Raw genomic sequence first — 15,921 nt, forward strand, 5'->3', positions numbered from 1 at the left:
ACCTACGATAATACATGTGAAGAACCACTGTGACATTTTCTGACCTACATACCGTCATGTCAGACATTTTCTGACAGACATCCTCTATGATATGTCCTTCACTGACAAACAGGAAATAATCTACACACTTTCAGCTTTTGTGTCTTCTATTACACCTACACATTTCATCTCATTAAAAGAATAACCAAACCGCCACGAAGACAACTTGTCACCTATAGCATTTGAATAATTTTTCACCTTCTATAAAAACCAACATAAACTATCGCTTAAAATATTTTCTAAGAGACTAAGGCACACTGTCACTGATCACCATTTTACATAATTCCCTCTTTAAACGACCAGTACCACACTGTCCCCAAATATCATTTTTAAGTACTTAATGACCTACAAAAACTGTCACCTATAACCTCTTCTTAAAGACCAACGCAGAATGTTACCTTAAACCTCTTCAAAGAGGCAAACACACACTTTCACCTATGGACTCTACTCAAAAACCAACACAGAATGTTACCAAAAACCCTCTTCAAAGAGACCAACACATACTGTCACCTATGGTATTTACTTGTCACACTGTCACATATAGGCTCTACTTAAAGACCAGCACAGACTGTCACCTAAAACCCATTAAAAGAGACCAACACTCACTGTCATCTATATGCCCTATTTATAGTCCAGCAAAGACTGTTACCTAAAACCTCTTAAAAGAGACCAACACATACTGTCACCTATGGGCTCTACCGAAATACCAACACAGACTGTTACCTATAACCTCTTAAAAGAGACCAACACACACTGTCACCTATGGGCTCTACTTAAAGACCAACATACACTGTCACCTATGGGCTCTACTTAAAAACCAACACACACTGTCACCTATGGGCTCTACTTAAAGACCAACACACACTGTCACCTATGGGCTCTACTTAAAGACCAACATACACTGTCACCTATGGGCTCTACTTAAAGACCAACATACACTGTCACCTATGGGCTGTACTTAAAGACCAAAACAGACCATCACATAGGTGCTCTACCTAAAGTCCAACAAATACTGTTACCTAAAGCCTATTCAAAGAGGCTAACGTACACTGCCATCTATAGGCTCCTTTTAAAGATCAAAACAGACGTTCACATAGGTGCTCTACCTAAAGTCAAACACAGACTGTAACCTAAAGCCTATTCAAAGAGGCTTACGTACAATCTCACCTATGATTCCTGGTCAACGACAAATACACACTGTCTTCTATGATTCCTGATCAACGACAAATACACAATCTCACCTATGATTTCTGATCAACGACAAGTTTACACTGTCTTCTATGATTCCTGATCAACGACAAATACACACTGTCTTCTATGATTCCTGGTCAACGACAAATACACACTGTCTTCTATGACTCCTGATCAACGACAAATACACACTGTCTTCTATGACTCCTGATCAACGACAAATACACACTCTCTTCTATGACTCCTGGTCAACGACAAATACACACTGTCTTCTATGACTCCTGGTCAACGACAAATACACACTGTCTTCTATGACTCCTGATCAACGACAAATACACACTGTCTTCTATGACTCCTGATCAACGACAAATACACACTGTCTTCTATGATTCCTGGTCAACGACAAATACACACTGTCTTCTATGACTCCTGATCAACGACAAATACACACTGTCTTCTATGACTCCTGGTCAACGACAAATACACACTGTCTTCTATGACTCCTGGTCAACGACAAATACACACTGTCTTCTATGACTCCTGATCAACGACAAATACACACTGTCTTCTATGACTCCTGGTCAACGACAAATACACACTGTCTTCTATGACTCCTGATCAACGACAAATACACACTGTCTTCTATGACTCCTGGTCAACGACAAATACACACTGTCTTCTATGACTCCTGATCAACGACAAATACACACTGTCTTCTATGACTCCTGGTCAACGACAAATACACACTGTCTTCTATGACACCTGGTCAACGACAAATACACACTGTCTTTTATGACTCCTGGTCAACGACAAATACACACTGTCTTCTATGACTCCTGGTCAACGACAAATACACACTGTCTTCTATGACTCCTGGTCAACGACAAATACACACTGTCTTCTATGACTCCTGGTCAACGACAAATACACACTGTCTTCTATGACTCCTGATCAACGACAAATACACACTGTCTTCTATGACTCCTGGTCAACGACAAATACACACTGTCTTCTATGACTCCTGATCAACGACAAATACACACTGTCTTCTATGACTCCTGATCAACGACAAATACACACTGTCTTCTATGACTCCTGGTCAACGACAAATACACACTGTCTTCTATGACTCCTGGTCAACGACAAATACACACTGTCTTCTATGACTCCTGATCAACGACAAATACACACTGTCTTCTATGACTCCTGATCAACGACAAATACACACTGTCTTCTATGACTCCTGGTCAATGACAAATACACACTGTCTTCTATGACTCCTGATCAACGACAAATACACACTGTCTTCTATGACTCCTGATCAACGACAAATACACACTGTCTTCTATGACTCCTGATCAACGACAAATACACACTCTCTTCTATGACTCCTGATCAACGACAAATACACACTGTCTTCTATGACTCCTGGTCAATGACAAATACACACTGTCTTTTATGACTTTTTTCTTTCATTCATATTGTCGTCTATGCATTTGTCTTTTAAGACCAATAAAAACTAATTTTGAGAATTCAAGTGGTGTTATCTACTATGACCAAGACAATGCTTGTTGATTGCAATTCATATAATCGTGTTTTATTATGTTTGTTTATCAGTATATTCTCTCATCAAACTTGACACATGGCAAATAATGGGTTGCTGACTGAGATTAAGTGCTACAAACACATGGGATAAAACATGTGTGTAATTTGCATTGATGAATGCTGTATGAACAAGAGGCATGTTTACATTTGTATCCTTACAGTATCATCTTTGCTTAAAACTACAATACAATTTGGCCCGAATTACCTACTTGTTTCAAGCCCATATGTCGTTATTTGTATACAACGGGAGCTTAATTGTTGAAGGACATTCAAGGTCTTATAAATATGTAATTCATTACGCAGTATCCATATATAATCATCTTTACTTCAGACTCTATCAAAACTAAGTTGACCGACGTGCCTTGGCACGTTTTAATGCATCCCTTTATGCTTGATAATATTCTATGTTCCAGTGTGTTCACCATTCAGTGACCCTTACGGCGTAATCAGCGGAAATTTGCGTGTCGACAAAAGTGTGGTCAAGGTTGACTGCGATTTCAAGGCGTTGGATGGCAGGACGGGCTGTTACAGTACATGTGAGGCTGGTACTTGGACAGAAACGAATCTTTGCCTTCCAGGTAATTGTCTGATACATGCTGAATAATTTAAATAAACACTTACAAAACATCCCCTTACGACCTACTCACTGTCACATGTCACCTATTCTAAAACCCTTACAGACCGCCCGCTACGAACTTCTCACTGTCACATGTGATCTCTTATTAAACACGTACAACATGTCAAATATGACATTTTCACTGTCACATGTGACCTCTTATAAAACATCGCCTTAAGACCTTCTCACTGTCTTAAACACGCACAAAATGTCACCTATGACCTCTTCTAAAAGATCCCTATATGAGCTCTTTAAAGCACATATTGTAAACTTAGATCTCATTGTAAAGATCAGCATGGACTGTCAAATATAACATCGTTATATAGAACAGCACAAACTGTCACTAATTACGACCTCTTCCATACTGATATCAAGTGTGATGAAACTGTGTGGTAAAACATGTGTTAAATTCCATTTCAAAAAATGCTTACTTTAAGTGTCTTATTGGCTTTTACATCTTTTCATTTTGCTCTAAGTTAACTGTCCCGAATGTATAAACCGTTTCAACACCGCGACTGGAACTTAATAAGTGAAGAAGCTATATTTTGTATTACGCATACCCCATACTGTGTTATCTATGATTCAGCCTGTTTCAATACTACGTGGATCGGCTTGCCTTGAAAAGTTTAAATACATTCCTTTATGCTTTCTTAGTTTCCGATGCCACCTGTAATGCATGTATGGGTCCGTTCGTCCCTGATAGCGCGCTTACTGCAAGTTCCGCTTTGGACTGGTTTCATGGTACGGCCAGGGCAAGACTCCATACGAAGGAAAGCTATATTAATGGGCAAGTTTATAGAGGAGCATGGTCAGCTGCAATAATCGACCGAAACCAGTATATTCAGGTACGGTTTACTTTACATCTGATAAAGTATAAGCTAATTTTGTGATGAGAGATTAATTTCTGTACCGCTATGGTACGTAACCAATGGGTCAACAGAACATGTAGGTTAAACATTTCATAATTGTGAGTGAAATCGTGAGGTCGTGTGGTAGACGTCTAAAATGTACACATCACAGTTATGTTCAGATAACAAAACCGAGTGTAATGACGTTGTGATAAGCTTACGTAACATACACCATCAAATGTTTTTATGTACTTAACCAGACTGAGTGGAATTTCAATGATGCTGAGAAAAGCTTAAACAACTTTCACCATCACAAGTATGTTAAAGTACCAAACAAGATGGCGCGTAAATCCATGACGTTGTGGTAAGCTTAAACATTATATACCATGGCATGTGTGTTCAGGTACATAACAAGACTGAGTTGAATTCCTATGACGTTGTGATAGGCTAAAACAACATACACCTTTACAAAGTATGTTCAGGTACTTAACAAGACTGAGTGGAATTCCTATGACGTTGTGGTAAGCTATAACAACATACACCAACACAAGTATGTTCGGAAACTTTACTAGACTGAGCAGAATTTCTATGATGCTCTGATAAGGTAGAACAACATACACCATCATATGTGTGTTCAGGTACCTTAAAAGACTTAGTGGAATTCCTAGGACGCTGTTAAGTACCAAATTAACATACACCATAACAAGTATGTTCAGATATTTAACAAGACTAAGTGGAATTCATATAACGTTGTGATAAGCTATAATAACATACACCATCACCTGTATGTTCAGGACCTTTACAAGATGAGTGGAATTCGTATGTCGCTTTGATAAGGTAAAACAACATACACCATCACAATAATGCTCAGTTACATAACAAGACTGAGTGGAAGAATTCCTCTGACGTTGTGATAAGCTGCAACATCATGCACCATACCAAGTGGGTTTGTGTACTTAACAAAATTAAGTTAAATTCCTGTGACATTGCGATGAGCTTAGACAACATACACCATCACAAGAATGTTCGTGTACTTAACAGGACTGAGTGGAATTACTATCTCTACATAAACCATCACAAGTATATTCAGGTATTTTACAAGAGTGCGTGGTATTACTCATTTTGTTAAAGATGCTACCTTACTCCTAAATAAAATTTACCACAATTAATACATTTGCTTTAATATACCAAAGAGAATGATTAAATGTAAAAAACAATGGTTTTTATGAAGGATATCATGTTTATTTTGAAAGAAATATGCATAAAACACGGTATTTCTACATCATGTGACAATAGTAAATCGCAGTAAATCTTTTAGCATTCACCAATCATTTAAGAAAAATTGCGCTTTCAGTTATTAAATACACGGTTACAATAGTAATTATCAGTAATAAATATTTTCCATAAATGTATTATTAAGTGAGAAGTAAAAGGCTTATCAGTCAATTTATGTGTTTTGTTTTACAGGGGTTTGTATTGATTTTGAATAAGAGTGTCACAGCATCATTAGTATGTTCACGTGTTTAGTAGTAGTCCGTGGAGGTTTCTTGTCGGTGTGGTTTGCATCAGTAGAGGTTGAAAGGACAAAGAAACATTCACGACAAATGATCAAATATTATATAAAAATACCCCTCAATGTAATATTAGTTTATTGTTTTATACGGATACCGATATTTATTACCTTTAAGAAAATTTCAACGTTAAGTTTTTTTCCAACTTGTGTGATATAATGCTACAACCTATTACCATCAAATTGCATTCATATATCTGCGTTTTCATAACAAATTTTCAAATGGGCGAATGCGATATGCTTGTGTTATTATCGTTATGATGTATTATCTTTATACTTTACAGCTTCATTCAAGATAAAAACTATATCCGCAAATTATATTATGTTTCAGATGAAGTTATCATCGAGCAGTTTTGTAACAGGTGTCTCAACCCAAGGACGCAATAACGTCATTGACAGTGTTTACGTACAGCGTGTAACATCGTACCGAGTCCTCTACAGTCAAGATTGTACAGTGTTCAAATATGTGGCGGGCGAAAACAATTCACCGCGTGTAAGTATTATGTGAACAGGAATGTTGAGTTGATTTTTTTAATCTGTTGTTGACGAAAATTACAACGAACAAGTTTGGATGGATGTGTTTAATATAAGTGTTCAAATTTGAAGGCAACGAAAACGATTTACCACTGTATGTTTAATGTGTAGACAAAAGTTAAAATTGAATGTTTTTTAACGAGTCGTAAATATAATGGTTTGATAACTATCATATTGTTGCAATAAGGTAAATTAAATCCAGTTGAGTGCATTACATGTACAAACACGTCATTGAAAAGATACACTAAAGAATTATTTGTGTCAGAGTTAAAGAGAAAACTAAATAGACAAAAAATAAGTATATTGTATCATCTTGTATCATTTTCACGAAATATTTAAAAAATAAACGTAGGCCAAGTAGAACAGATATTTGAACAATGAAAGTTGATTTTTTGTAAATTTATTGTGGTACTTCATATGGTAAAACATTAATAAAAGTATGCTGGAGGGTGTTTTTCTGTGTTATTTGTGTACATGCTTGTTTACTGTAGGGCGGAGCTATGACCAGGCAATAAATTACAACTATATTTCAATACCGTTAGCGCTCTGCATTGCTTGCATTGGCGGTGTTAACGTGTGTATTTCCTGCTCGATTCGGCCCTTACCATATACCCGATCCGAGTGATAATAACACTTTGACATACTTCGAAATAATCCATTGTTGAATATGCTTTCCTGTTTGCCTAGGTGTTCCCTGGAAACTCTGATACCGACACGGTGGTAAAGCATATGTTCGAACGACCATTGATTGCTAGATGCATACGAATCAACCCTCTTTCATGGCGTAATTATATTTCTATGAGATTCGATGTCATCGGCTGCCCAGGTATGTATTACTTATGTTCTAGCAGTCAACTCTATAACATTGCTGTGAATATACGTATTGTTTCATGATTGATTGATTCATTCATTTATTTAAACATTCATTGATTTATTCATTGATATAAAAGTTGTGTGATAGAGATTATTATTATACTACGTTTATCATTTTTTGCATTCATCCCTTACCACAAATAGTAACATGTTCTTGCTGAAAATGAATCAAATCATATCAAACATGTGCTGTTAGTTTTGTCTATTATCCGAACTAATGTGCGAAGTTAATCGACAAGATTCGGAAAATGTGCGCAAACTACCCAATTCAATCTTATAATCATCATTTACATAAAAACGCTTTGGGAAATAATAAGTCTACATAAATAACTAGTCGATTAGTCAAAAATTCCAGAAATTATCTAATCCTTTCCAGACTGGTCAGTTGCATTCATTGGTGTACCAGGTATTGGGGGTGATTTCTACGAGTCATGGACATCTGGAGATATGGCGACGAAAGATTTGAGCTGTTTTCTCGGCGTAACACAGCAACACTGCCCTCTGCACTACAGAAATGCCTTAATCAACAATTGGAATGAGCTTGGCGTAACAATGGTATGTGGTATGTTTGCCTTAGAGCATTTGATGCAAGAAATGTACAGTTAGTAATATATGAGCATACATATATGTATATAGATATATAGGTACTTTCCTAAAATTAAACATTGTGAGTTTTACCTGAATTAATTATTTATTGTATTGCAAGTTACTGTCCTTTAGCTGTATTTTACTACATGTACATAATCATGGGCTTATGTCTAATGTATATCTCCATAACTACCGCTTGGAGGCGAAAAAGGGCAAACACTATAAATATTATATCATATAACATGATAATGCATATCTTGAACGGTACATGTGATAACATAACCAATGCTGAAGTTGAAATAAAGTTGCTGAATAAAGATGAAAAAATAAAAGTTTAAATCCATACGAAATACCGTGCAAAAATTATTGTCCGTTATATCGCAGGAAATGTTGAAATAGGCGTTATTTTGGCAGTTTTTTTAACTGGAAAATTTGTGCCCGCCTTTCTTTTAATTTAAAAGAAAATCAAGTCCTAAAGTGTTTTTTTTTTTATATTTACCTAAATCATATTTTTCTGAGTTTCTTTTCATAATAAACAGTCAAATGAGTAAAACATGATAATGCTTTAAAAAATAAACATTTATTTCGCATCAATGTATATTGCGCTCCTTTAAATAAATTGAACTTTTTTGTTTTAAACTATGTCATAGTGATGAAAACTTTTTGCAACAGTGTTCTTTAATTAACTCGAATAAATGGCAGTTTAATAAGCAAAAAGGCAAATGCTCAGGTTTGGCTAGAACATTATATTCATATATATATATATTAATTGCTTGAAAACGATTAACAAGTTATACACATTCTTATAAATAACGTCCATGTGCTATAAAGATTTGTTGAGTGGACGATAAACAATCTACGAGTGTCTATTCTGTACTATTGCAGGTCAAATATGCTCTTTACAAGGACGGAAATGAAGTTGGTTACATCATCTTTAATGCAATCGGAAGTGATGTCATGAATTGGTTTGATATCAACCGGGTTCTAGACTCTTCTTGGTCAGGCTTGACAAAGACGACAGCAATGTTACATTTCTCCATATATGGGTAGGTTGTTTATGCTTGTTTGGTTTTGTCTCGTATTTCTTGTTATCAACTTGGTTAGTGCTCTGCCTATTGTGGTTCAAATCAATGAAAATGCGGTTCTTTCAAATATTATCGACAACAAGCGTGTCTGAAAATATGGCACGAGGAGGTGTTTGTACTGAACTATTACCTTATCTCAATGGTCTGAGGTCATGGTTTGAGGTAATGTGTATAACCTCATGTCGGAGAGGATGGCCTGCCTTTATAAGAGGGTATATTCGTCGTGTCTGTACTCTGTATTACTCTATGTCGGGCGGCCCGCATTTAACTATAAGGTCCGGATTCGTATCTGTCCTTTCTGTTCTCTGTATTACCTTATGTCGAACGTTCTTCGGTTATTCGTCCGAGTTTACAGTTTCTTTTCCCGGTAATACCTCATGTCGACGGTCTGCCTTTAATCGTCATGGTTCGTATTTTCTGTACCTTGTAAACTCTTTTCCCGGGCGGTCTACATGTATTCGCCAAGGTTCGTTTATCCCTTATCGGTATAACGTTTCTTCTATGGTCTGCCTTTATTATACATGGTTCGTATTTTCTGTCTTCGGTATAACCTAATTTTGGATGGTCTGACTTTATTCAACATGGTTCGTTTTCTCTGTACTCTGTATTTTTTATGTCGGTCTCTCTTCACTCGAGATTGTTTGTATTTTCTCAATTGTATGAATAACCTTTTGTCGATCGGTGTGCATTTATTCTTCATGGTTAGAGTTATCTATCTCTGTTTAATTTCATGTTGACGGCCTGTATTCATTCCACGTCGTTTGTATTTTTCTTAATCGGTATTCCTCCCCAAATTTATGTCGTACCTTAATGTCTTCTATTTTCCGATTCAGATGAATATTCCGATAAATAACTGAAACATTTAAACATGCAAACAGGTTATCCACTTGATATATACGTTACGGGGCTAGGAGGTGACCCGATATGGGATATACCGGGCGCAAAAAACACCTTTGTAAGGTTCGAGCTTCGCTCTCACTCGATATAGTCTCATTTGCCCCGTATATCACATATCGAGTCACCTACTAACTACGTACTTTATAATGCAAAACAGTCTGCCTTTATTTCTTATGGTTGAATTTATATATCTCTGTATAACTTTATGTCGGACGGCCTGCATGTATTCCTCCTAGTTCGTATATTTTTCCCTGTATTATCTCATGCCAGATGAATTGCATTTATTCAACATGGTATGTTTTTCTACACTTGATATTATAACCTTATGTCGGTTCGACTGCCTACATTATACAGGGTCAGAATATGTATCCTCATATTTTCGGTCTCGGTTGCAATATCTAATTAATTTCATGTGAACCTACATGTAATAGGATATAATAATAGAAGACCATCTATTTATTGTATTTATCAAGTATATTAGTTATACATATTAATATATTTTGTTCTTATCATTGGATGATTTTCGAGCTTATGCAAATTAGACTTTCTAAATTAAGATCCAACTTAAGGTTTCGATAATGTGACAATACAACTTTATTTTTTTTAAATAGTACGTTTATACACATGTCATATTTAGGAATAGCATACCTTTCTTAATTTTCTTTATTACTGTTTGCTTGATTTACAGAAATATATATAAAAAAATCAGGAATATAACTCCTTTAAAGTGCAGTATAATTTAAAAACTAGTACAGTCTCCTTAGGACTACTAACGTTATAGAGATAATCCATTTTAATGGTCTGAAAGTAGGTAAAAGGTCAAGGCCACAAATATACTTGTTTTGAATGCCAATTTATGAAACGTTAGTCGAAATTTAATCGAGAACGGGTGACCCTCAGATCAAAGACCAGGTTTGATAGCAATTTGGTCCATTGGAAGACTACGTCTAGTTTGCACAACACTCACAATCATATAAAGCATGTATTCATCCCAGATGATATTAAAATCTGTCGGTTATTAAAAAGAAATATACATTCTTGTTAATCTTGGTTGCCAACAATCGCATAAACAATTATCGGAAGGCGAATCATTTTAGCAATATTTAATGTTTCCTGAAACTGTTATGCCACTTTTAATATTCAATGATTATTTTTGAGCAACTTCAATATTCGACATGTTCCGTATAGCGATTATGTGTGTCAATCTTCTTTAATTTATTAATGTCATTTGTTTCAGAGGCTGATTTTGCTGACCGGATAATGATTTACCTGGCAATAGATAAAAGAGATAATGGCAGAGAGTTTAGTATGATCACATAATGATTTACAAGGCAATTGATAACAATTCACCTGGCCAGTGATAAGAGAGAGGATGAAACAGAGCTTCATAAGGTTGACTGGATAATGATTCACATCCCCATCAATAACAATTAACCTGACAATTGAGAAGAGAGAGAATGAAACAGAGCTTCATAAGGTTGACTGGATAATGATTTACCTGCAATTAAAATGAAGGCTGGTGAAATGCAGTTTGATATTATTACATGTATAGGTACTTTCTGTTGGTATTTGAAATTAGGAAATGTTTTGCAAAGTGTTTATTCTCTCTGTATCGTCATTTGTTCAATAACGTAGCTTCAACTACATGATGACCTAGATTAATAAATAACATGTTTTCCCTTATGAAATTTCAAGCATGAATTCATTGATCAATATTTATTTTGAATATTTTTTTTCATGCTTTTCGATGAAATATGGGGTTTTACCAGTGATATAACAACAGTGAAAATTTTCACTGCAAAATAAGGAGTGAAAATATCAACTTTCAGAACTACTTTAAATTCCTTTGTTGTTACATGTACTTGCCTTAATCAAAACAGAACACTGGACTTCAATAAATTATGTCAAAAAATGTTTAAAAAAAGAAAGAAATGTTTTATAAATTTAAATAAATATATAATTGGAAATTAACAACTTACCGTTTATTACCGGTTATCCCGTTTATCAAACATTTTACTGATCTTTGAAGCTGAATGTTCGAACATTTGCTTTCATACCAAACAAATTACAGACAAAAACAACTGTTCGAACATAGATAAAATTTTATATCATCGTTCAAATGTATTTTGAACTGTTAACCATTGTAGTACGTAAAATGAGCTTCCTGGAGAATTCACACAACAATTTACAGATAGATCCAATATTTTTTACCCCACCCACACCTCAAAATGTGTCAACAAACTAGCGTGGCATTTACTCTTTATCTGGAAAACAAACATTTTAAAGCGAAACAGACTGGTCTCTGACAGCAAGATGACTAAATATTAACTTACTATAAAAACACGCGTACATGCAGTCTTAAACTTAGAAGAATGGTTAAAATCCAATGAGTATCCACATTTGTTTTGCTAACACATTTGACCTTCCAATTTTCCATTCTTTAAACAGCAGCGTAGTAATTTGGTTATGTATTTATGCCCATCTTAAAATAAAAAGTGTTTTCATTATTTTTGGAACATATGTGCACAAATAATACTTCATTGTTTACTGTTCATAAAGCTTTGAAATAAAAAACGAGCGAATATTAAGCTATAAGAATGAAACGCAGAGAACTATTTCTCAGCAAACCGAAAGTAGAAAAAACGACAGCTATAATTATGCATGAGGGGCGACCCACGGGTAGCGGCGTAAAGCCCACCCTTTTCAAAAAAGGGGGTAATTCACAAATAAATAAAAAAACAAACAAATAAAACTCCGAAAATAAGCATAAAAGAAACAGAAAATTTGTTTATTTCAGTGTAAGATCGTATTTTATTTCACGAGTGTCATAGAAAAACATATTTTCACGAGTGTGTCCTCTATATATTTTTTTTGTAATTTACTTTTCTTATAGAATATTGAATTTATATTGGTTCTGTTTAAAAATGGATATATATTTTTTCATGATTATTGTAGTTTGTTCGGGGTCACTTTCATTGCTAAATAAGACAACTACTCACTGATCTTCGGTTCTGGATAAAACTAATGTTTCTTCAAAATATCTAAAATTCTACAGCTAGAAGACCATTTTTGTGGATCCGATTTATTTTGAATAATTATGTTAGTATTGTCGGGTATGATCAATATACATACACTTTGTATAATATTTCAGGTGGCTCGAAGTATGTGATCATTAATGATATTGTTTGATCTTTTCTTTTTCACATAGCATTTTTTAAATTATGTTTTCTAAAACTGTCTATAAATAACTTTTGTTGTTGCTATTTTTAAAATGAATTGCTGGGTTGTTTCATCCCTATCTTGTTGACCGGACATGTTTTACCTGACATATATTTAGAAAGTGGTTGAAATATAAGATAGTAAATATATATTCAAGAGAGGATGAAATAGATGATAGGTAACATGTTTCAAACAGAGGATGAAACATTAGACAGTTAATATGTACTAGAGAGAGAGGATGAAACAAAAGATAGTTCAATTATATTAGAGAGAGAGGATGAAACATAAGATAGTTCAATTTTATTAGAGTGAAGATGAAACATAAGATAGTTCAATTATATAAGAGGAGAGGATGAAACATAAGATAGTTCAATTGTATAAGAGACAGGATGAAACATAAGATAGTTCAATTGTATTAGAAAAAGTATAAAACAAAATGTAGCTTATATGTATTAGAAAGGGTATGGCACATAACAAGTGTATATGTATTCGAGATATTCACTTTAAAAGGACTCTTTAAATTACAACCTGTTTTATCTCTGTGCCGATGTTTTAGCATTTTTATAAGCAGTTCTTTTACATCTTACATTTACATATTAAAATATTTATATCCAAGTCTGACCATATAAAATGTTAATTTGAGTGCATAACATCATAGAATGTTTATAACGTCATTGTCATTAACTGTGTGTAATTGAGATTTGAATGATTTAAAAAATAGATATTTTGTTTTATATTTCGAATGTTCAGTAACTTTACTCACTAAGTTATACAATCGACATTTAGTATTGAGTTTCAACTTCAGCTTTGCCATAATCATGTCATCAAATAATAGTCTATGTCATTGATAAGTATCTTCTTACATAAATGACATTTTGGTGCTTCCAATTCTTCATTTATTCATTTATTCTAGTACCACTAAGTTGATTGCTTTGTTTGGTATGTCTCTTTCATTCATAAGTTTAGTTTATCAAATGTGGGAATAATTTTGTTTTGTATTTTGACATCTTCATGGTTTGTTGTATGATTAGAACAGAACATACTTTTAGTTGTACTTATTTCATTATGCCATTCTCTGAAGTGTAGAATTACTTCAGGTTTTTATTTATTTAAGCATTTTGTATGTATGCCATTAATTCTGAATGGAAAATTTATTTAAATGTATAAGTGTGTACATTTTGCTCCCTTCTTCTCATGGTTATACATGTATATTAATTGCCTATGTTAAGCTAGTATAAATTTGCATATTTACTCAACCATGTACATTGTTTTTTATTTATGCAACCGTACCTTTTTGATTATTATATTGGCTCTTCTGTATTTGGTTATTTATCCGTTGTATATATCCGTGTGTACAAATCATAAGTAATGCCTCTTACATCGGTATCAGGAAATGTTGGTCTGAAGACGTAACAGTGAGATCCTGTCTTAAATTGTTGTAGTGTCAGCGCAAATGCTACATTAAAACGTTCATTGTAGCCATATGACATTGGCCCATCAAACAGTCATTGGTAGTTTACGCCGGCCTTAGTTAAATTGTTGCAGACTCCCATTTGCTTCTCAAATGCTAATTGGTAGTGTAATGACATTGACCAATCAAGCTCTCATATACGTCATATTGCGATATCTGGGTTTGTAATGGTTTTAATCAAGTAGATCAATATTACATATGAAATAACATATGTCTAGCAAATAAGCATTGATGGCTTCAAATGCCCATTCATTGTGAGATTGCATGATGGTTAATAGACAATGGTCTCTAAAACATTTCTTCAGTGTATCAATCACAGCTCATGGCGACTCGCGGCAAAGGTCTTCCATACATTTATGGCAACTTACTGACAACGACTTTATATTGCACACTTACATGACACCCTCCAGTTTCTATTTAATATTTTCATTGGTTGCAACATGGCCGTCGTCTCTTAAATAACAACCTTCGTTAACACTGCGTCATTGTTCATTGTTAGCGATTGGACACTGGTCCAACACCACACGTTAATTGGTAGCAATTTGCCATTGGCATAAAACAACAAGTAAATTGCTAGCGATTGGACTGGTTGACAAAACCAGCGCGCTCATTGGTAGCAATTGTGACATTGTTTTAAAGCAACACGCTCTTTGGTAGCGATATAACACTGATCCGAAACAACACGCTCATTGGTAGAAATGCGACATTGGTCCAAAACAAGACGCCCATTGGTAGCGATGTGACACTTGTTCAAACTAACACGTTTATTTGTAGCGATGTGACATTGACTTTGTTCCAAAACACCACGTTCATTTGTAGCGATGCGACATTGTTCCAAAACAACACGCTCTTTATAAGTGATTAGACATTGGTCCGACACAACACGCTCATTGAAAGCGATGCAATATTGGTCCAAAATAGCATGCTCATTGGTAGCGATGAGACATTGTTCCAAAAGAACACGCTTATTTGTGGCGAAGTGACATTGGTCCAAACTAACACGTTCATTCGAAGCGATGTGACATTGTTCCAATACAACACGCACATTGGTAGCGATGTGACATTGGTCCAAACTAACACGTTTATTTGTTGCGAAGTGACGTTGTTCCAAACTAACACGCTCATTGGTAGCGATGCGACATTGTTCCAAAACAACACGCTCATTTGTAGCGATGTGACATTGTTCCAAAACAACACGCTCATTGGTAGCGATGCGACATTGTTCCAAAACAACACGCCCATTGCTAGCGCTGTGACATTGTTCCAAAACAACACGCTCATTAGTAGCGATGCGACATTGTTCCAAAACAACACGCTCATTGGTAGCGCTGTGACATTGTTCCAAAACAACACGCTCATTAGTAGCGATGTGACATTGTTCCAAA

This window comes from Mya arenaria, chromosome 7 (assembly GCF_026914265.1).
Source record: "Mya arenaria isolate MELC-2E11 chromosome 7, ASM2691426v1".
In the NCBI taxonomy this organism is placed as follows: Eukaryota; Metazoa; Mollusca; class Bivalvia; order Myida; family Myidae; genus Mya; species Mya arenaria.